Here is a 22,768-nt window from a genome sequence, read left to right as displayed (position 1 = left end):
GACTGGTTAGTTGGGCTATTATCTCAAGGTAGATAAGAAAGCCTTTCAGAGGGTTAGCACAAAGCACTTTGAAATGACTCGTGTTCAGGCTAAAATCTTTAAGCAAAGACAGCAAAGAAATGCTTCTTGTCTGTTGCATTTGGAAAAGAGGAATTCTTCCTCCAGCTCTACCAACTCTTACACCAAATTCACTTCCAGTCTGGCTCATAAAAGTAAGATTTCCCTAGGGAGGAAGATGCGTTTTTTAAAAAATTTTTAATATGGCAAACTTCGACCTTAATGAGGTTCTTGTTTCCACCAAAGACACAAGAAGCTATGAATATTTAATAGGATAAAGGTGGCATTTCAGAAAACTGGTGTTGAAATAATGGATTAGAGTTTGAACTCTATCACCAGCGCCACCACTAGTTCATACAGCACCTTTGTGCAAATTAGAAGTCCCCTTCCTCTAGCGGATTTAGTACCTCCCTGTGCACCATAGCTTGACTGGATTTCAGTCCGCACTTACCCTCTCAACCTGGTACCCTTGTAAATAAATTGCACAGCCATATGCAGTGGTCTTTCCTGTTTCACAGCTTACCTGCAAAAAAAAATTTAGATCAAAAATGTTAATGTAAAAAACTGAAAATATAAAATAGTAGATGACTTTGTAATTTTTTGTCTGTGACATAACACCAAGGTTTATCCAGGAAGATTGCTGTTTATTACTATAATAGATAAAAAAACAAAACCTAACATAGTCACCTGTCTCTCCCCTCTCCCCTCCCCCAAAAAAAACCCTAAACGCAAACTAGGAAAAATTACTTGCCACACGTTTGCATCATTTTTCACTTGCCTTATCTCAAGGTCTCATAACTAGTCTCTCTGCTTCCCCTGCCCACCTCCAGTCAAATCAGAACCCTCCAATGGCTTCCCATCTCACACAGCACAAAATCGGAAGACTTCTCACAGCCTGCAAGACCCTACCAGGTCTAACCCTGCTATTCCCTCACCTCTTCCCTGACTCCTCTTTTCCTTGCTGACTCCACTGTAGCCTGCCTACCTCCTTTCTGTTCCTTAAACATGCCAACTAGTTTCCCTCTTTATGAACTTTTTGCTTTGTTTCTTCTGCCTGGAATGTTCTTTCCCATAACTTTACATGGATTACTCCCCTACTCCCCTTCAGATATCTTCTCAGATCTCCACCTTATCAGAGGCCTTCCCTGGCTATTCTGTACAAAATAGCATCCCATACACACACTGATGTTCTGCTGTTACTCTCTATCCCTCTATACCCTGCTTTATTTTTTCCATAGCACTTATCACCTATTTTTTCCATATCATACATATATATATACTTTGTTCTTCTCTCCTGTATCCCACTACTAGAATTTAAGCTCCTTAAGGGCAGGGATTTACTTTGTTTCTTGTTTTAACCCCAGTGCCTAGAGCACTGTCAAAGCACTATTTTTCCTAAGGTACAAAGAACTCGCTTAAAAAATTGAAAACCAGTAGAAATAGACAAAGGGCATGAACAGTCCACTAAAAACATTTTGATGGCCAGCATGTGAGTTGTTCACTCTCGTTCCTAATTAAATAAAATGCAAAATAAACCTGAAATTTTCATCATTCAGATAGTAAATGGTTGAAAATTGTGTTTGTGAGGGTGAGGGGAAATAAGTACTCATGTTATTAGTGGGAGTGCAAATTGGCACACTATTAGGAGGTGATTTGGCAATGTTTATTTAATTTAAATATTCATTCCCTTCAGCTGAGAAATTTTTCCTAAGAGTTTATCTTAAAGAAGCATTGGCACAGATGCTCAAAGATAAAGCACTGTTTGTAACAGTTGTCCTCCCTGCTTCCAAGGCTCATTAGTCCCAGAGGGATAATCCATGTGACAGACCCTGCGAAAAGAGGAGTCCTGGAACTAATGCAGAGGTGAAGTCAGACAATTTCTGTAGATGGCAGGGATGCCTTGGCATTGGTGCCAAGAAGATTGGTGCCCAATCTTCCAATCTGGCATGAGCCTGTAGAGATGGCAGAACCTGAGTTAGGCTTTGAAAGTTGAATTCCAGACATTTCAGCTTATGTTTAAAAAAAAAAAAAAGCTGAGGGGAAAAAGTGGTTGCCTTTGAGGAGAGTAGAGTGGAGAGGGGAACGAATAAAGGCTTTTACTTTTCAATTTGTGCATTTCTGAGCATTTTGAACATTTTGATCACTTTTTTTTATGTCTATGGGATAATCTAGGCTAAGAAATTATGGGCTATGGTTTTGTCATCTTTTCCCTTCTCTACATTAAAAAAACAAAACGCCTAATATGTGTTAGGTGTTTTTATAGTGGGAAATTTGGGAGACTTTATCATCCAAATATAAAAGCAAGATTAATTTGGTATTAAAATGAGAGCATGAAAACAGTTTTAAATTATTGAAGATAATATATCTAAACTTCTATTTTTAGTATGCTAAAAATTCATACATGTTCAAATGTTTTATAATGTTTCTATTCAAGGTGTGCTTTCTAAAATTATTTTCCTACTGTTACAACTTCCTATGCCTGTGAATAAGGGATTGAATTACATAAAACTTGATTTTTTTCAAAACAAAATACATTTTATGGCTTTCGTATAAAAACTTGAGTTTCCACAAACTGACATTGTATGATTAAGAAAGGAACAAACTGATGAACTCAGGCTAAATGTCTATAAACACACTTTTTTCCCGTCAAAGCATACTACTTCCAGTAGTCTTGCTCTTTAGAGGCTCCTGCATCAGACATTCAGCTGCCTAGCAGTGTTGTCCACTAAATTCAAATTGGCTTCTCCATGGGGAGCAGTGGTTGCCCAGTCACACTGCTAGTTCTCAAACCCCTTGTGAGCAAAGGACTGTGTGTCTATTAATTTTATATAGTCCTAGAAATTAGTAGTGAATTAAATACGTAGTGAGTTAAAAAAATAAGTAGTGAATTAAAATGTTGGAAAATAGCGGCCACAAGTTCAAAAACTAGCTGTATTAGAGTCTTGGTGAGGGGGGAAAGGCTGTAGATATGCCTGGAATCATAATCTCACTTTCATTTCTAGTGTGTCACTTTGTGTATGTTTCTTTAACCTTCTCTTGTAATCGACTGCTGACCTTACATCAGGATACACTTCATTGTACTGTTTACTCTTTTCAAAATTAAATGTTATTTTCACAGGTATGTTTATTCCGTCAAAGTGTGTATTTTATTTTCCGTGTGTGTATAATTCAGCCTCACATTCACTCGAAACAGTTGCGTGAGTCAGTGAATGCTGCAGTTTCAAAGTAGTCTAACCTTACGGGCCTGGTCATGTGACGCGTTTTATTTAATTGCTTCAGTCCTGCAAGTAACAAAGTGAGGATGGTGTTTCATAAAAACAAATACCCATTAAAATCTGTGAACAAAAAGACGAACATACATTTGCTTTTGCATTTTAAAACAAAATTGAAAAATAAACTGGTAATGCTAGAATAAAGTGATAAAGATATTGACAAGGATGAGACATGAAGGTTCACTGAGAGTGGCTCCTTCCAGGAAATGAGACAGCTAAGGGTGAGTACATGTGTGGTACAGCAAGTCAAGGAGTCCCAGTGAACCTAGGGGATCAGGCAGACAGAAATAGGAGCTAGGCAGAGCAGACAGACGTTAACTAGCATTGCTGGGAGAGACCTTCCTGATCAACTACCCTGTCACTGAACAGATAAGGAAGCCACTTGCTCAGGACTCGCCCGAGCAGGCACATCCGGGACCCTACCTAGCTTGTGGACCAGTGGTGTAGGCCGCTGGGGCAGCCCCGTAGCACCTGCCTGCGTTGTATCATCAGTTGCCTTGGACAGGTACGTGTGCGTGCCTTACCTCTCTAAATCAGCTGAGCTCTGTGGGACGGGACCTGTGCCTTTTCATACTCTAGTTACATCTTGCATGTGGTGCTCACATTATAGGGGGTTAACTTCACAGGCCCAGGGCCTGCTAGAACCTCCTCAGTATTGAGATGGCCCCTTGCCTGTGGTGCCAAACCAAATGCTAATAACATGGTTAGAGATGCTGCCTCTACAGCCAGAATGCCTGGGTTTGAATCCTGGCTGTGTGACAATGAACAAGTTACTTATCCTCTCTAAGCCAGTATTGCCCTCTATGAAATGAGGATAACCCGAGTGCCTACTTTACAAAGTTCTGAGAACTAAATAAAGCTTTTAGTACAGATGCTTGTAGATGTTTGTATTGATTTAGTTCTAATGTGGTCTAAAGTTCTCTAGAAACCTCTCGAGTAGATTAGAATCCCAGCTAGATTGGAGCCTTACTGTCTTTTGAATTAATTTACAGTACAGAGTACAGCTAAATCTATAGTGTAATAAAGGTAGGTGAAAGAAACATGGTGTTCTCTAACCTAAAGGGGAAATGAGTTTCTACTGGGAGTGACCTTCAGGGAACCAAGTATTTGTACTTCAAGAAGACAGACTCAAGATAAGCCAGGTACCAAGCTATCAGGAAGATCAGTCTAGTCCCGTCTTCAGCCCACAAGGCTGTTTCAGTCCAAAGGTGGTCTCTGGCTCGCAGCTCTCTGCTGCTTCTGTGCCATGTTCAGAGCACAGGAATCTTAAATGCTGCCTCTGGTCCTGTTTGCTCTGACAGTACGTAACAGGCAGGTCTTGCTGCCCACATTAGTGGGAAGCAAGATGCAGATCCCTTCCCTCTAGCCACCTGCAGATGTATCTCACTCCTCTCCCCCACCAGGGGAAGCACTTTCTGACTTAGGGAGCAGGGTCTACTCACCCCATTTAAGGCCAAGACGTTTAGTCTCTTCCTGAGACTCTTGCTGCTAGAGCTTAGGCTTTCAGAACTATTTCTATATTACCCTCTGCTACATCCCTCTCCTGAGCCAATGGATAAAAAGTGACCACTTGCTTAGTAGGAAAAAGGAAAGGCAGAACATAGGAAGCCCTATAAATTCGATTCATGAACTGGAAAACCTGGGCTCCAACCCCAGTTCTGCTGCATGCTGGCTTCTTTTTTTTTTTTTTTTTTTTTTTGCGGTACACGGGCCTCTCACTGTTGTGGCCTCTCCCGTTGCAGAGCACAGGCTCCAGACGCGCAGGCTCAGCAGCCATGGCTCACGGGCCCAGCCGCTCCGCGGTATGTGGGATCTTCCCGGACCGGGGCACGAACCCATGTCCCCTGCATCGGCAGGCGGACTCTCAACCACTGCGCCACCAGGGAAGCCCCATACTGGCTTCTTGATCAGGGCAGGTCAATCTGCCATCTATAAATTAGTGCTGAGGCTTCTACCCCAAAGGGCTGTTGTGAGAATTAATAACACAGTATAGTTGCTAAACATGAAAATTTCATGGCTCCTGGCAAGCAGTGGATTTGCCTCTGTCTGCCCAACAACCAACCCAGAGCTGGGCACAGGAGGCAGCCGGAGCTGGTGTAATCCATCCTCGTGGAATCTAAGCTACAATGGAGATGCCTGACATTCTTATTCACTCAGGCCTCCAGCTGCAACCTGTTGACTCCTGTTTTACTCTGTTGATAAATGTTCATTTACCCCCTTCAGGACAGCAAGTAATCTCTTGGAATGTGGCAAAGATGTTTAGCCAATGAATGTTTTTAAACTCTACTGGCGCTCCACATTTAATGACAGGCACCATGAAGGATATAAAGAAATGTAAGACGTGCTCTCTCCCTTCAGGGAGTTTATAATTTAGTTAGCAGAACAGGATATTACAGGTTAAAAGCCAAGAGAATATCGAGAGAAGTAAGTCAAAGGACATCTCAAGGTAAGGCAGATGGAGCAGATATGTTAGGACACTGGAGAAGTGAGGGTCAGCATGGGTTAGGGTGTCCTGGGAGCCATCAGGGCATGGCAGGGACTGGAGCTGGTCTGTATCGGGTAGTTTTCAGCTGCAAAAATCAGAAAATCGAAACTAGCGTAAAAGGTAAGAATATCTGTTATCTCTTATAACAGCCTGAACCCAGCAATTCATGGAAGACCCATGTTGTTTCCACCTATTCTGCCATCCTCAGCATGTTGGCTTTTATCCTCAGGCTGGGTCCTCTTCTAGAACCCAGTTGGCTACCACAGCAAGCTCTACAACTTGGAGCAGCGCAAGGAAATTTTTCCCAAAAACTCTCCCAGCAGACTTGCACTCCTGTCTCAGTTGTCACATGCCTAGGGCCCAAACCAATCCCTGGCAGAAGGAAGGGAATTAGCAAGATTGGTTTAAACTAATCAAGATTCACCCCTAGGGCTGGTGCCGGGGAGGGGCCCTTCCCTGAGCACACAGGAAGGAGAAGAGTATACATCCAAATAAGTTGGGTTTCTTCCAGCAAGTAAGAAGGGACAAGCAAGAGAAGACCATACGAAGCGGTGCCCACCTTCTGCTTCCCAGGCCATCTGCTAACACTGCCATCTTCTCTGGGTCTATCTCCCCGTTGGCCACGACCCTATTACCCTTTCTTCTTGCTTCCCCCAGTTGCCCCAGAAGCTGGGGCACTGTGGGGTGGAAGCATGGGGGACACTAGACCAGCTTCTCAGGGAACAATCCCTGTCTTCCCTCAGTCTATGCCGCGGCCCCTTGGCTTCCTCCCCACCTCCCCTGCCCATCAGTGTGCAGGCAGGTTCCGCAGCCCAGCCTGGGCTACCGGAAGGCCTCGTCATTCTCTCTTTGCTTCTAGGCAGAGGGCCAGCGTTGGGCCTTCTGATCAAGGCCAGAGGGACAGTGGCAGGGCAGCAAGGCAGTTGGCCGGCAGTATTAGTAACTCCTGGGCTTTTCCAGTTTGCTTTTGTTGAAGAAGAGTTCCTGGAGAAATTCCCTAATACGCAGCCCGGCAGGCTCTCCTACTCCATGGAGCGTGGTGGAGAGAATTCTGCCAGGCACACTCTCGGCCCTCTGCCAGGAGCCTTCCACACACCTTGCCCCGCTACCAGAATACCCGATTACCCTGGCCTCCCTGCCCCCTCCACACCCACAGGAGGGAGAAGGAGCAGGGCAGGAGGAGAGGCACAGAAGGGGCCCAAGCATCCCTGTCTGACGAGGCCCCAATGCTTCCTTCCCACTGAGGACCACCCCCAGGCCTCGACTGGTCACTCTCCCTTTTGCTACCACCACCTTGGAGGGTGGGCGGATTCTCTGGAGGCATCTGCTCCCTGCGAACCCCACCTGCCCTGCGGGAAGCCATTTGGGAAAACCTCTTAAAGGTGGGGCCCCTGCCTCTTACCTGGAGGCCCAGGGCTGAGGGGCACCTCTGAGGTAATACCAGCCCTGGAACGCAGGACACAGGCCCCAGTGACAATACCTGCCCCTTAATACCAGCCCTTCCCTTCTGGAGCCTGCCCCAGCTTGGGATGGTAGGGGGGTGAAGGCAGGCAGACCTGTTCCTCCCTTCCTGGCCCTGGGGCGAGAGATGCTGACAAGTGTGGGCAGGCGGAGACAGGCCCACACAGCCGTCAGAAAGGCCCGTGTGAAGCACCCTCTATACACACAGCACAAGGGGGGGCGGGAAGTGTGGGGAAGAATCTAAAGATCGAGAAAAAGTTGGCAGTAAAAAGGCATTTTTCCCGCACGCTGGAACCCTAGACTTTGTTTCTGAAACTTGTCATTCTTAAGGAAAGCTGGGGAAGCATGCGTCTATGAAAATGTGAGGACTTCGCTGTTAGAGGGCCTTTCCAAACCCATCCCCAGACGATTTGCTTAAAGCCATGCGGTGGGACATTTCCGTGTAAGCAGTCAATCCACCGGAACCTGACTCACCAAAATGGTACAGATGAGGCAAGTTGCTTTTGAGGCTTTAAGCATATCTCTATTTTCAAAAGCAAAATGGAGAGTAAAATGAAAGACTTTATTGTAAAAACACCATTTTGGCTGATCCACATGCTGCCACTTCCTGGGAGCCAAGAGTAAAAGGCAGAAATGCCCACAGTGACATCACCGCTGCTGCCTTGGACTCAATTACAGATACGTCACACTCGGGGCTTGACCTAGAACGGGCTGCATGGGCCGCAAAGGGAACAACGGGCCTGTGAGGAGGAAAGCAGGGTTGCAGTCCCGACTCTGCCTCTAATTTCCTCTGTGGCTTTGCTGAGTCACTTAATCTCTGGGGGCTGCAGTTTTCTCACCTGCAGAAGGCGGGGCAGGGCTGATGATTCTAGAATTCCTTTCAGCCATGATTCACCGTATTCCAAGTAAGGGTGACCAGAGCACAGAACCGCTTCATGCATTCACTCATTCAACAAAGTTTGCAAAGGCATCTACTATGTACAGGGCACCATGCTGGGTTTCCTGCCCTCGAGAACGCAGCCTGCTGGGATTAGCAGAGGTGACTCTGCTGGGATAAGGAAGGGCACAGGGCATACCACTGGCCCAAGAACACAGGCATCTGGCCAACTGCCTTCTACAACAGGCAGCCAAGCCTTTGCAGGATTTCTTCCATTGGCTGGCAGATCCCCCTTTTCTACAACCTGTGAGGAAAGGGATCTAGGTTGGCAGGTGTCCTCACCAAATCAAGAAGCCATGCAACATGATGGCAGAGGAATGAGTTTCAGTCTGTGCAGGCATCAGCTTTCAGAAGTCCCTGAAGACAAGACTAACAGAATTGACAATGATGGATTATCATGCTCAGGAATTTTAAAGGATGAGAAAATGTAGCCAAGACCCATGGTGACCCTTGGCTGGTTTTTGGCCTCCAGCACGCTAATCTTCTTCCCCACCTCATGTGGGTAATGGGAACATTTGACCAGGCTACCCTCCCCTCTGCCAGGCCAGAGGTGGACACGTGACCTGAGCCTCCAACCAGACTCCCCCTGCTCTTGGACCAGGTGCTGAGGTGCATCGGGTGGAGCGCGTGGTGGGAGCACCTTCCGTCCAGGTGGGGGAAGCATGGAGACTGTGGAGTTAGGTCTGATGTCTAGAGACCTCAGGGCTGCCCGGCTTCTGTCCTGGACTTGATTCTCCAGACTTATCAGTGCTGGGAGTTTGTTACCTGATGGCTGTCAAAAAATCCCTTTCCTGCTCAAGATGGCTGGTCATTAGAAAACCTAACTGAGTTTTTATGATTAATGCCACATGGTCCAATGCTGTGCAGCTCAATCAAAATGTCTGTGTGTGCAGCCTGAGACTGTTACATGGGAGGTGACTGGAGTCATGGTTTGGAAGATGGACCTGCTGCTGTTTGGTGTGTGGATAAGAATGAGTGACAAAACGAGCACAGCCATGAAGCTGAAAGCTGAGAACATTGATGTTTTCTGAGCTCTCAGGATGAGCAGTTCCTATGCCAGGAGCTTCGTTCATTTATTTCCCACAACCCTGCAGGCAGGTGAAATCATCCCCAATTTATGGATGAGGAAATTGAGGTCCAGGTGATTAAATAACACGCTAAACGTCACTCAGCTGATGAACGGTAAAGCTGGGACGTGAACTCAGGAGGAAAAACTCAGAACCCGGGCTTTTAACCAAACACCACGTTGTTTCCCTATGGAAGAAAATTCACGAAAGAGTTTTCAAAATTAACGCGAACAGCTTAGTGCCGCCTTGGGCTGGGGGGTGAGAAGCGTCAAGGGGAACGGTGGGTTTCCATCTTCAGCAGTAGTGGGCACTGGGGCGGGAACTGGCAGGTCAGGGTGGTGCCTACACTGGGGCAGCTGTGACTTGGGCTCTGGAGTGAGCATTTCCAGGTTGACGGTCAAAGCCATGGAGAGGATGGTGTTCCAGCGGGAGTGTGGGCAAGTGTAGGGGAGAGGAGCAGGGGCCGAGACTGGGCTTGGGCACTGGGAGAAGAAAAGGAGCCAGTGAGGGGACAGGTGGGTCCAGGGACCGGGCGGGCACTGTAGAAGGCTGAGCTCTGCCTGGCCCCTGGGGAGCTCAAGTTCTCACCTGCAAAGGCCCCTGTTTCTGATCAGGGTCTGGGAAACAAAGGGTCCCTGCCGACCCCGGAAGCCGGTGCCCACGCTGCCCGCCACCCCCTGCGTGCCGCTTTCTCACCCTTCACAGCAAAACCAGCCGAGACCCCTAAAGGCGAGCTCAGCCAGCTGTGGCCGGGCAGCCAGGTCCCAACACCGAATTCTGAATCCTACATCTCTGGGAGTGGGGAGCCTGGGAGGTCTGGCTTCCCAGGGGCTGAGGGAGGCTTGCACTGAGCTGGGCAGGCAGCCCTTCCCCCCACCTCCCCCTCAGTAAAGGCAGGCAGGAAAAAAACGTGTTTTTATAAATAGCTCCAGCCCCAGCTGATTTGTAAATTCAGTGGGCTTTTTGTGTCAATGACATCACCCTCCTCCCCATGGCAACCTCCGACGATATCAAAATTGCCAAGCAACGTTGAAGCAGCTCGGCGCCCCAAACGAGAGCGGGTTGATGCCTGAGGATTTAATGGAGAAATCCCAAAGTGAGCCAAGGTGTTCCGTGGAGGAGGCGTGCGTGGCTGGGGTGGAGGCCAGAGCCCGCCAGTGCCGCTTGCCAGGAGCCCTGGGCCAGCTGGGGCTCCTTGGCCATGCTCCCTTTGACAGCCTGCTGCCGGCAGCAGGGGGAAGGACATCGCTCCCTGCCTGATGTGCCAGGAGCCAGGAGCAGCCATCCAGGTGACTAAGCCGGCCCACGGGCACTGAGTCACCGCTGGCCTGGAGGTTTCTTCCTTCCCTTTTGCATCTGATTATTTTGGGAACTGGAAACTTGGAGCTGCACCTGAGTCCCGCCCCTTCTAGCTCTCCCCTCCCTACCTGGGGCTCCAAGGAAGATGGGACCTGCCACGAGTCTGCCGCCACCCGCTAAGGATATGGAAGACGCTGTGGGGGCCTGAGGGGCCGGGGAGAGATGTCAGCCGGCAAAGTGCAACAGCAGATATGGTGATGAGGCTGCCTGTCCTCTGGAGGTGTCGGGAGAAGGGGAGTCTGGTCCATGCTGACTGGCGTCCTCCGGGCTGGCTTTGAACTCACCTCCTAAGGGATATTTCTGTAAATGAGCAGCTCCTAGGGTCAGAGTGGCATTTGGAGAACGAGGCTGGATTGGCTTAGGCTGGCCTGGGCAGGTAGGTGGCTCTGCGCCGGGTGTGGCCCCATGTGTGTGTGAGAGGAGCAGGTGTGTGTGTGAGAGCGGACCGCAGGGGAGCTGGCAGAGACTGGGGATGAGGGATTTGGCAGCAGTTCATCCTGACTGATGCTGGGCCCGCCCAGGCCCCAAGATGGGTGCTGTGGAAAAGGACACCAGGTGCCTGGCCTGAGCAGGTGCAGAGCAGCTCCAGCTCATACAGACCCAGGCCCCACTGAGTCCACGGGACAGAGATACGGCAGGGTGCCAGGGTAGGGGGTGGTCCAAGGATGGAAGCCAACCCGCCGGGGGCACCGGACGGTGCTTGGGCTGCCTCCTCTTCTGACAGCCCTAATCACTAAGGCACTAAGGAAACAGCTTCCTACCAGGAATTCTGTCCCTCTCGGTGCAGCGCCCGTCAGCACCTTCGTGTGTCCTCCGCCGAGCTCTCACGGGTGCATCCCTGGGAAGGATGCTGCCCAGGGCTCTGCTCCCCCATACTCAGGACACAGCAGGGCCACTGATCAGGCTGGTGCTCAAGCCAGCGCCCCGGACCCCTGACCCCACAGGACGTGCTCTGGTGTGGGTCCCCCGCCTCCACACCAGTGAGTAAGCTGCTAGAGGGAGAAGGCTATGTGCCCACAGAGGCAAGACGACACCAACCAGGAGCCTTCGGGAGAGGCGGCTGGGCGAGAAAAGCACTGAGGTTTTCTTTTTCTGTTCCTTTTTTTTCTTTTTTGCCCGAAGGGAGTGCCGCTTCCTGGGCCAGAGGCAAGCACCGGCCTGCAGCAGGGAGCTCGGGGCCCAGAGGACGGCCAAGGTAAGGTCCCTGCTGCCACGGCGGCGCGGGCCTCCCTGGCGGGGTGGGGTGCCAAGGTGTCCAGGTTGCCCACCATCTGGGACAGGGCGGGCATCTGTGGGTTCCTGGGCTAAGGAGCCCCACACCCCGCCCGAACTGCCACTCCCTTCCCAGATGGATTTTGAAGCACCCCCGTCCAAGCTGGCCTCTGGCTCCCTGGCCAGAGAGAGAGATGTTTATTTCTGCTATTCCTGCCTTTAACTCCCCTTCCTGCTGGGCCGTGCCAGTGCCACCGGGACGCCCCTCCAGGAGGCCCCACCGCCTCTGGGACACTCCCCCCATGCGTGCATCCCACAGATATTTATGGAGCATCCGCTGGGTCCCGGGATCCAAGTCACGCCCCTGTGCTGAGCTTGACTTGGCACAGACTCTGACTCTGAAACTCAGCCTCAGGCCGGATTCAGGGGGCTGCCTGGCTGAGAGCACCGTGTTTCCTCACAGACCTCAGACTCCCCTGCAGTGTTAAGGACCTGGTTGGCTCGGGGGACGTCAGGCCCAGTGAGCTCGGGTTTCTAAAGCACTGGGGCCCCACCAAGAAGCAAGGCTCATACAGTGTAGTTTGCTCTTTCCCTGGCATCACACACCAAGGTCGGAGGGTCCTGCTTGGGGTCTTTCCCTGAGTGGTTTTGGTGGGAACCGGGTTCCTGAAGTAGAGGATGAGCTCTGGGCTGCATGGGCCCTGGTGCGCCTGGGACTCGGCCCCACAGAAGCTCATCTAGCTGAGAATAAGGCCTTTGGGCCAAGCAAGGGGTCCTCTCTGCAGCTCAGGAGTGACAAACCTGGGAGCCCTGGTGACCAGGGTGCCTAGTCAAGAGGGGTCGGCACCAGGAGCAAGCTTTCTGGGAGCCCCTGATTTGTGTGGAAAGCTCTGTGCACCTGAGAGTGGCCACGAGAGGAGAGTATGGTGGCCGCATGGACAGTTCGGTCCCGCAAGGACAGACATTCTTGGTGAGCAGAGCCCCCTGGGATGTACCAGGCACAGGGAAATGTGCAGGCAGGTCTGGGGCCTCCGGCCACGGCAAACCCACTCTGTGCATAATTCCCAACAATGACCAGGAATGCCCCCTGTCCTGGAAGAGCCCATGGGACCAGAGTCAGGATGAACCCAAGTGTCTCCCACTCAATTCATCCCCATACCTGGCTCCAGGAAGAGGAAAATGGGGGTATTTACTAGCCGTGGGGTTACCAGCTTTGGGCGTATTCCCAGCTCCTGGAGAAAGGCCACTCCAAGCCTGGCGGAGCCCCGTGTATGCAGAGCTGAGCAGCGACTGGTGCCCAGGTGGGGACAGAGTGGCAGAGGCTGGGGAGCACCGGACAAACAGCAGGCCAGCAGGGTGGCAGCTGGCCGGGCCAGGAGGGAGCGGAAGGCAGAGGCCAGGAGGAGAGGAAAAGCTCAGGGAGGGCTCAGGACGACGGCTTTCTTATACCTACCGCCTCGGTGGGAGGGCCGGGCTGGGAGGAGGCGGAGACCCTGAGAGACCTCATTCCTCACCGGAACAGCCCCAGAGGCGCCTCTGTGCACTGTGTCCTGGGTGCAGAAGGCAGGAAGGACTCATGGGAAGCTGATCTGTGGCTGGAAGTGGAGCCCTTCCTGTAGGATGCATTCCACACCTGAGTGGGAAGGAGACTCGGGCAGTAGGAAGGCTGCTAGCAAACCTCATTAGCAGGCCTTCTGCAGCCTGTCCCTAAAAGAAGTGGAGTAGCCAAAAGGTTGGAGTAGAGCATGGAAAATGGAAGCTTCGGAAGATCTCTCAACTTCCTGAAGCAGGGCTGACCCTCCTGCCCGGGGTGAACAGGCCAACTGGTCCTGGGAAGCTGCCCCTTCCAAGCTCAGCCCGAGGGCCCACTGGGGGCTAAGGTGAGAGGTGTGAGGTGTGGGATAAAGGGGGACTTGTCTTTTCTGGGCAGGGTGTGGGCTCTAGGCAGCACTAGGTGGTGGCCACTGGCACCTTGCTCTGGCTCACTCGCTTGCAGGCAGGGAAGAGCTATGGCCTGACTACGAAGTACCAAACACTGGTGGCAGGATGGGGGACGGGGTGGGGTGGAGTGCTGGAGCCCTTGCCCCGGGGGAACTTACAGGCTTCAACAGAGCAGTGGAAAGGAAAGCTGAACAGGACAGACTTTCATACCCTGGGGAGAATTAGCATGGAGGCAGGGACCATTCCCTTGCAACTGCAAGGGGCCACATCAGCCCCAGCAAAAGGACACTTACACTGGTCAGCATTTTCTATAAAACCTCACTCTGACCCACCAGGCAGTGCAGAGACTTTACAGGGGGACAGTGATGACCTTTTTTTTTTACACCTGTGGTTTCTCTGTGGTTAAACTTTCCCCCTCGAAGTGCTGCCTCAGTCAGCAAACACTGGCACCTTTCAGCCTGGCTCTGGTTTGCCTGAGTTTGCCAAGCACTTGGGCCCCGGGCCTCTGGCTAACGGGGTGAAGTCAGGGCTGTGTTCTCTTGCACACTCAGGCTGCCCAGGACCTGGTGGCGGCCTCTGCGTGCTCAGAGAAGCAGGCCCAGGAAGCTCAGGTCAGCTGGTTCGTTCGTTGTTCTGGTCTCTGACCCCCGTGCACCTGGAACCCAGCCCACTCACCCCAGGGCAAATAGCAACGAACCAGTCACCTTGCTCAAGGCCCCTGCTGCTTGCCTGTCCGCCCAGCTCCTGAGGCTCCTGAGTGCTGCAGCGGTGGCAGCGGGGTTAAAACCGGGAGGACTGGTTCTCTGGTTCAGTCCTGGCATGGAGCCTCCAGCCTCCATTTTCTTTCTTCCGGCTTCGAATGAGGCTCCATATGGAATTGTGCAAGAAGGCACAGAGAGTGCAGGGAGGCGGGAACCAACTGTGCACCAGAGCACAGTCTCGGGTCAGTGGGGAGGAGTGCAGAGGAGGAAAGGGACTGCCCCAGAAAGGAGCTAGCCGCCTTGGACTGCTGTAGTACATTCAAGCCAAAGGGAGGCCCAAAGGATGTTTAATGCAGCCTTCATAATTTCATAGAGGGAAACAGACCCAGAGAAGGAAAGTGGGGTCCTAAGATCACAGAACTAACTGGTGACAGAGTCAGCTTCAGGCCTGGGGGTCCTCGCCTCCCAGTCTAGGTTGCCTTTCCGTCAGCAGTATCAACAAACGCACCCCCAAGCAGGGACAGGTGAGAGCTGCCAGGTAACAAGGTGGCTTGAGAGAGGCGGCCTGGCCTAACACAGTAGGAGGACAGGTCCCCTTACTCCTCTGTGCCTCCTGCCCACCCCCAGCCCCTGCATCTCGATGGACCTGGAGCCCCAGCTCAGCCCACGCTTATTCACCAGCGCCCCCCAAGGAGAGGCCCGGCCCACTCCTGGGACCCGGCCACTCTCTGATAAACAGATCCAGCTAATTTGTAAATGGATAGACTCAATTTCTTGTCCCAGGAAGCATTTTACATTTTAAACAGAAGCCTGTTAATGTCTTAAGCCAAAGGAGGGGGTAATGATAATAGTATCTAGGGATGAAAGAGATTCTGGGGCAGACCCTGAGCGGGAGGAACACGGGAGACCTTTTACCTCAGGTGGTCTTTTCACCAGTTATATACCATGACCCCAGGCAGGAATTTAAACACCCACCATCAGAGGTCAGATCCCAGAAGCAGGTGGCCAGTTGTCTGTCATTTGTCTCCCTGACCCCAGGCACAAGCTGGACAAGAAGTCTTTTATATTCCACTGTAGTGGGGTTTGTTGGAAGATGGGGTGTCAGGGGTCAGGCAAGGTGGAGAAAGGTAGAGGTCTCGGACCCTGGGAAAGGGTGGAGCCAGACCCAGGGGCAAGAATGCAAGGCCAGGCAGTTAGCAAGCATATGCAGGGCTTCTGTAGAGGACAGGATGGTCAGACAGGAGGAGGGGCTGCCTCAGAAGGTCCATCATCCCAGCAAGAGCCACTGGGGAGGGCGGGGCAGTGCACACCAGGACCCTTTGCCTCAGGGTTCACATGAAGTTCCCACAGGCCCACCCCAGGGCAGTCAAGGTGTGGTCCAGAGATTAAAGAAGGAAAGACCCTGAGAAGGGATGGCAGTAGCTGCCTGCCCCACCCGCTACCCTAGGACCCTCTAAGCAGAGCCCAGCCCAGCCAAGCGGTAGTTAGGTCATGCCTTCTAACCCAGGGCAGACGCAGAAGGTGGAGTTCCACAAGCTCTGCAGCAAGTTCCCACGAGGCCACGTGGCCCAGAGCCTGTGAACTTCATGCATTTAGAGCTAAGGTGTTCCCCCCAGACGGTTGTGGATGGGGCTTGGGCAGCCAAAATCATGCTTCCTGAGACTCTTTCCTTCCCTGGACTCTGGCTGGGGCTCTTACCTGGTCTGGCACAAGCCTTCCACTCCCCCAACTCACCTGTCCTTCCTGAAAGTCAGGCCCTGGGCTCCAGGGCGTGGGTGCCAGTCGCAACCCTGCCCTGGCCTTAGACTGGGGGCAGCTGCTGGAGGCTCAGAGCAGAGAGGAAAGGACAATGAAGGGCATCCATTCAGGAAGCTTCCCAGCGGTCAGTTCTGCCAGCAGAAATGCCAGCCAGAGAGCTGAATTGCCAGCAACAGACAGTTGCATGGAACTCTGGAGCCCATTAAGAGCAGGGGCTGCGAAGCGATCATAGTGAGAAGATATTAAAGGAATTCATCATGTCTCTAAAATGAGTGTCCTTAGCACAGAGGTAGCTCCTTCTGTTGCCACCCTCCCCAGCGTAGCTCATGCCCCCATGCACCCGGGAAGGGGGCCGCAGCTTGCCCTGCCCCTGCTTTAGCTCCTTGAGGTGGGTGGACAGTGGCTTCTGCATCTGGGTGGCTCACCCAAGGTCACCAGGTCCCTTTGGGACTATCAGGCAAGTTCAGCCGCCAGTGTCAGTTTTCATTTAGGGGAGACAGGCCTATATATTCTCATTGGCACAGGAAGCCTAGTACATATATATACACTTGAGAAAAAGGCAGAAAGAGGCTGGAGGCTTCTGGGTGTGGTCATTTCCTTCTGCTGAAGTTCAGGGTGGCAGAGGGACACATCTGTCCAGCGGCCAGGCAGGAGAGTCCAGTGGACTTTTCCCGAACACCTAACTGGGCCCAGATGGTGCTGCCAGCTGGAGCTGGGGTTCTCTCTCCAGGATCTGGAGTGGATAGACCTGTTGCGTTGATTTAATAGCAAGTTCTCCTGGAAGAACCCTGGGATTCTGCCCCCATGGCACACTAAACCGGACTCCATTGCTCCCTGTGGCAGCTGTGTGCATGCATGGTGTAGGGGAGGGGAGTTTCCTCCTTGGTCCCTTCAGCAGCTGTGAGGGCCGAGGGCCAAGAACTCTCACCCTGTTTGGGGGTGCTGGTCCTTGGGGCCCCTGTACCCCAGTGCTCTAGACCTCATCATTCCACCACCTTCCCAAAGGAGAGGGGCACCCTCTCCCCCGTTATACACATCAAGAAACTAAGGCTGAGACACGCTGGAAGTCTAGAAAGGCAGAAGGGCTCCAGTCCTGCAGGAACCCATGGTCTCTGCAGCTAGATTCTACCTCCTTCCTGCCTAAGGACCTCAAGGGCTTAGCAACCTCAACTTTCTCAATTCACGCTCCCAGAATCTGAGAGGTTTGCACCTGCCTCCCAGCCCCAGCAGCAGAGAGATGGATGGTCCCATCAGGGTGAGGGGCACTGGCCCAGGCCACCCCAAGAGCAGGAAGGGACAGGAGTGGGACAGCCCAAAAGAGAGGGGGAGGAAGGGATCTTCTCCAAAGAGTGCCTCTCTCCTAGGGCTGGGGGCTCAGGGTGAGTGGGCAGCTACCCCCCTGGAGCCCAGGCCCCAAGGGGCTCCTCCAAGCAGGTAGCAAGCAGGTGTGCAGCCCCACTTCCCTAGCGGTGCCTGCATGTGGGCCTGATGGCGCCTGGCCCATTCTGGGTCTGTGAAGGACAGATGGCTTGATTCAGGGACTTCAGGCAGGGTGCTGGCTCATAACTCAGTGAGAGGGTGGTGGAAACTGAGGCCCCCCTCTGCCCCTCATACCCAGTGCCATGTGGGCGTCCTCATGCCCTCATCAGAAATGGAGGAGGGATATCCCCACCCCACCTCCCGACTTCTCTGTGTCACATGACATACCCGTCCTGGGTGGCAGGCAGAGTTGGCACAAAGAGGCAAATTACCAGCACCTCCCCCACCAGCTGCTCCCAGGGACCTGACCCCACACGGTCAAGTCATATCAGACAGTCCCTGGCACCAGGAACCTCTGAGCAGGACAGAGTTAAGAGAACGGACTGGGGACAGATACCCTTGGGTTGAAATTCCGGCTCCACCGCTCAAAAGCTATAAGACCCTGAGCTGATTCCTTAACCAGTCTGAGCCTCATCTGTTTCCTCATTTGTAAAATGAGAATAATAACAGTATCGTGCTTCTGTCCCAGGGTGGTTGCGAAGACTTGACTGATGACACGTGTAAATAGCTTAGCATGGGGCCTGGCCCACCTGAAGCATTCAGTAATCGGCAGGCATTATTATTACTATTATTAGAGAAGGGCAGTCATCCAGAGAAAGGACGCTGAGGAAGCTTTTCAAGTCACAGAGCAGAAAGGTGCCAGGAAAGGATAATGTGTTTGTGTTTCTAAACCACAAGTTGATCTGTATCTTTCCTCTTTGGCCCTAACCCGGGTTCTCAGCCCTGGCTGTAGGTACTCAGATGTTACAACAGGCCCCAAGAGCCACAGGCTGAGAGCCAGGCAGTGCCTGCCCTGCCCATGTGCCCTCCCTGACAGCCTCCCAGACCAGGCTGGTTGACCAATGCCCCAGAGCTGGCAGAGCTCCGAGCGCCATTGCCCACGGTGAAATGCCACTTCTCAGTGCCCCTGTCCAGCACTCCTGCCCAATTTGTGCAATGGCATTGTGTGGACAACGCCCTTGACCAGAAGGCCTATGCCAGCTGCCAAGGCTCTTCAAAGGAGGGTGTGCCTGGTCCCTCTCCCTGCGCTTGGCACGGCAACCTGGGAATAGGCCAGAAGGAGGCATGTGGATGCTGGAGGAGAAGCTGTCTCTAGACTGTCCCTGCCACTTCCTGAACTGTTCTGCCCCCTCCTCCTGGGCAGGGCCGAGTTGGGTGTGGATCAGAAGAAGATGGAGACGGGGGTGGGGGGAGAGTCACACACAGAAATTAATCACTCAGGACCCATTCTGCACATCCCAGCCATTCCAATATGCAGACGGTCATCCAACCCTCTGCAGCCGACCCGCCGTAGACCCACCTGGAAGGGCAGAAATGTGGGGTTGTGATGCACCCAAGAGGCCCCCTACTCTAGTCTGGTATCCACTATGGGAACCTTTTCTCTAGCATATCTGACTGACAGTTATCTGCTTCTTGAATACGTTCAGGGATGGGGGATTCATTACCTCCTCAGTCAGTCTTATTTGGGAGTCCTGTCTCTCTCAAGGCACCAAATGTCACTGCAGCTCTCAAAGGTGAGAGGGCCCCCAAGGTACCCTAGACTCTCTCCCTTTGGGGTAAGGAGGGGACTGGGTGTGTAGCCTTTTTGGGATACCCAAGCCTGAATTAAACCAAATTAAATACCAGTTCATTTCTGATAATATTCTAATGTTCACACTTTATTGTAGTGTAACAGTTCAAAAGTACTGCTTGGAGCCGTGGTTTTGGTATATAAGGTATTTGTATCGAAAGGAAATAATTCATGTGTGTCGGTAAAAAATAATTTAGGGTGTTGATTCTAGGTTCAATAAAGTAATGCATTTCATTCTAGCTTTGGTTCTTGGTTCATTTCAAATCCTCAGCAGCCAATTCCCATACCCACCCCCCAACCCAGCACAACCTCCTTCCCACAGCCAGCGCGTCTCCACCTGGCATCACCATGCCTTCCCCGGGATGCTGAGGACATCAGGGCTTTGGATGCAGCCAGACAGGGTGCAGGCCTGTTTGGGGTAGTGAATTCCCAGTGGCCACCTCAGCTCTGTTTGGTGGGAGCCTAGAGTAAGCTGTGCATAAGCAATTGAGCCTATAATGCAAATTCTTTATCCATAACTTGCACTGATATGTCTAAAGAATCAGTGAATAAAAACAATACATGGCAATAGTCACCTCAGTACCTAAAGTTTGAGGTGACCAACAATGACAGAAATTTCTCCACTTCCTCCTTCGGGGCAGCCATCTGAGGTCTAGATATACTGCATTTCCATGCCAGACTCCCCTCAGCTCTCGGGTGGACACAGCCCTCCCTGGGGACCTGGAAGTCTTCCCACTTCCGTGTTTGGGGAAGAGACAGATGGCCCCTGCCCTCCTCCACAACATATAAACACAGGAGAAACCACCCTCCAATCCAGAAGCAGGGCAAAGGGCAGCCCAGAGTGTGCCACTTGGGACAGCCATCCTAATCCGAGGCCCGGACACTGCTGGGGACAGCTAGGAGATGCTGACTCTGGAACCGTGCCTTATCCTCTGTTTGGGGGTGCAGGGCTCCTGGAAGCTTTCTTTTCCTAGAGGTCCCTTACAGTCCTGAGGCCCGAGGGCTCTCAGTACTGATCAGGGTCTGACAAGGGCACTGGAATCTCTTTAAATCCCACTTTTCTGCCTGCACAAGGGGGCTAACCCAAGACAGCCATAGGGCCTTGTCGCGCGATGGGACAGGACAGGCCAAGGTGGTAGGTTTCAGGATTCCAGCCGGGCTCTCCAGGGTGGGCGGGTGGGACGCGCCGCCCGAGTGTGCGTCGGCAGTGCAAATTAAGGAGCTAATTACACAGAGGCGCTCGGCGGACAGTCCAGGTCAGGCCTCTAGGCCGTAGCCCAGGGTCCGAGGGGCCACGTGTACGTCACAGCGGGCGGCCGGGGCCAGCACCGGAAGGCAAAGGGCCGGCGGGAGCCGGAGCCGAGCGGGTAGGGGGAAAGGGTTGAGAAAGGGGGTGCCCCTCGGGCAGGGAGGCTCCTGGCCGCGGCCCCTGCGCCCCTCGGCGGCTTTTCCCGGGCTCTGCGTTCGCGGCGTCCTACCTGAGGCCACACCCCGAAATCAAACTCGCGGCAGGTGAAGCCGGCGCTGCACAAACATGTAAGCGCGGCCTCCCCCCGTCGTTCCCGGCGCCTCCCGGCGGAGGGCGGGCCGGGCTCCCGCGGCCTCTCCCAGAGCTCCGGGCGCTTCCCGCTCGGCAGGTGGGTGCCCCGACCACCGGGGTGCTGCAAGCCCTGCCCGGGTAGGGGCCGGGGCGGGGAACAGGCCTCCCCGCACGCGCGGCTCCCGGTTCTCGGGTGTTAATTCCCCGAAGTGCGGGGCCGCCGGCGCGGGCCGAGGGGAGTCGGCGGCACCGGCAGCGGACCTCGCTCCGCGTGGACGCCCGGCCCTCGCGCCCAGGCTGGCGGGGGGGGCTTCGTCCCAGAGGGCGCCTCACTCGGGCGGCCGAGGCGGGGCCGGTGGCCGCGCTGGGTCGGAGCTAGGAGAGCAGAGTGGCCGGAAGCGCTGAGCCCGCTGTCCCCTCGTCCCCGTGCGCCCTGCGGGGAGCCCGCCGCCTCCTCTGCTCGCTCGCACCTGAGAAGGTGGCTCAGCCGGAGGCGGGCGGCCGGGGGTGGGGGGCGGGGGGGCGGGTTCCCAATGCTCTGGATTCCGGCCAGTCACGACATCCGCGGGGACACTTACTACATCGGCCACAATGAATTTCTGACCTGTTTCCACCCAGGCCTCGGAGGACCGGCCCGCGAAGGTCCCCAGTTCCCTCTGCTCGGTGCCTGAGAGCTCTGCCCACTGAAGAGTGAGGAGTCCGGAGAAAGAGGAGGCAGGGAAGGCGGCCCGGAGGTGAGTAGCCCTGGGAGGGTGTCCAGGGGCCTCTTGGGACCTCCGTGAAGGACAGGCCGGGACAGTGGGCGGGCAGGTGGCCCTCCTGGGCTGCCCCGTTCTCGGTACTGTTAGGCAGTGGTCCCTACTAGGTGCCATTTCTCAGTCCTTAGTGGATGTGCCTTGTTACTTCACCCGCCTCGGCCCACTGGAGGCGCGCACGGCTTCAAATGCCCCGCCCTGGCTCCTGGCCCAGCCTCTGCCTGTCCTCCCGTCCGCTGCCGGTCAGGGGCGAGGCAGTGTCACCAAGGCCAGTGCACTAAATTCTTGTTTGGGAAAGAGGCTCCCAAACAGGAAGGGCAGAAGCAGGCCCAGCGTCCGTGCTGAGCAGACCAGGAGGCAGCCCCAGCCAGAGGTGCTGCTGGGCAGATCCCAGCCTGCCGTCAGCTCATTCCCCAGCTGCCCAACCTGCTAAAATCTCTCCAGCTTTGCCCACACCCAGTGAGTGGCATCCACGCTGGGAGGGAGATGCTGCTGGGAGCACCAAGGGCTAAGACATGAGGAGTTCCCAGGGTGTAGTCTGTGTTTTCTGTATCTTGCCCCATTCTGGTGCGAGCTCTCCTCAGGCCATATATAGGACAGGGGTAGAGAACACATTTGGAACCAGAGAGAGCTGGGTTCGAATTCTGACATTTTGCCTTTGATTCCTTAAGCAAGTTTCTTTACTTCTCTCCCAACTTTAATGTCCTTATCTATAACATGGGGGTGATCATGCCTTCCTCATAGGGCAGTTGTTGAGAAGTCACAATGATAACTGATAAAGGAGAACAGCCCCAGCAGGAGGCTATCTGCCTAGCCTCCAGTTTTGGGAAAGGTTAAGCTCCCCAAGCCCTCCTCTCTGGGAGAACTTTGAGAATGGTCTGGCTGTGTGGCAAGAGATTGTGGAAGACATTAGAGCAAAGCAATGGGAATAAAGTAACGGCAGAGGGTCTGTGCAGGGTGGGTAGTAAGGTGGCCCCAGAGAAGGGGCCATTTCTGGAAGGGAATCCCACTTTGGAAGCAGAAACAGCAGCGTGCTCTGTACACATCACACGGCTTCATCTGTCCCTAGGTGACCCTGGACACACTGTTAACACCTGTGCAGCCTGGGGCAGAG

General features: G+C 53.3%; 1 protein-coding gene and 1 long non-coding RNA gene across 16 annotated transcripts in view; one reads left to right on the top strand and one right to left on the bottom strand.

The window, feature by feature from the left end:
* The window catches only part of LOC149750219 (uncharacterized), a 67,252-nt gene extending 44,484 nt beyond the window's left edge, over positions 1-22,768 (bottom strand). For 2 of the 4 annotated variants that reach the window (XR_016392124.1, XR_016392126.1), the window contains exon 1: positions 509-22,766. This is a non-coding gene — a long non-coding RNA (uncharacterized LOC149750219). Of the gene's footprint in view, positions 1-508 lie in introns of all 4 variants that reach the window. The other 2 variants (XR_016392127.1, XR_016392125.1) reach the window with 2 other exon arrangements.
* Positions 10,792-22,768, top strand: part of PAK6 (p21 (RAC1) activated kinase 6) — a 33,955-nt gene continuing 21,978 nt past the window's right edge. For 6 of the 12 annotated variants that reach the window (XM_089907369.1, XM_089907379.1, XM_089907378.1 and 3 more), the window contains exons 1-2: positions 20,902-20,996; positions 21,518-21,633. The gene's annotated coding sequence lies outside the window, so the exon portion shown is untranslated. The other 6 variants (XM_030762850.2, XM_089907373.1, XM_089907377.1 and 3 more) reach the window with 6 other exon arrangements.

The sequence above is a fragment of the Delphinapterus leucas genome, chromosome 2, assembly GCF_059928025.1.
Source record: "Delphinapterus leucas isolate spDelLeu-1000000601 "Yukka" chromosome 2, BTC_Dleu_Yukka2, whole genome shotgun sequence".
NCBI classification, from domain to species: domain Eukaryota; kingdom Metazoa; phylum Chordata; class Mammalia; order Artiodactyla; family Monodontidae; genus Delphinapterus; species Delphinapterus leucas.
The sequence above is the reverse complement of the archived record's forward strand: the minus strand, read 5'-3'. Positions and strand labels throughout refer to the sequence as shown.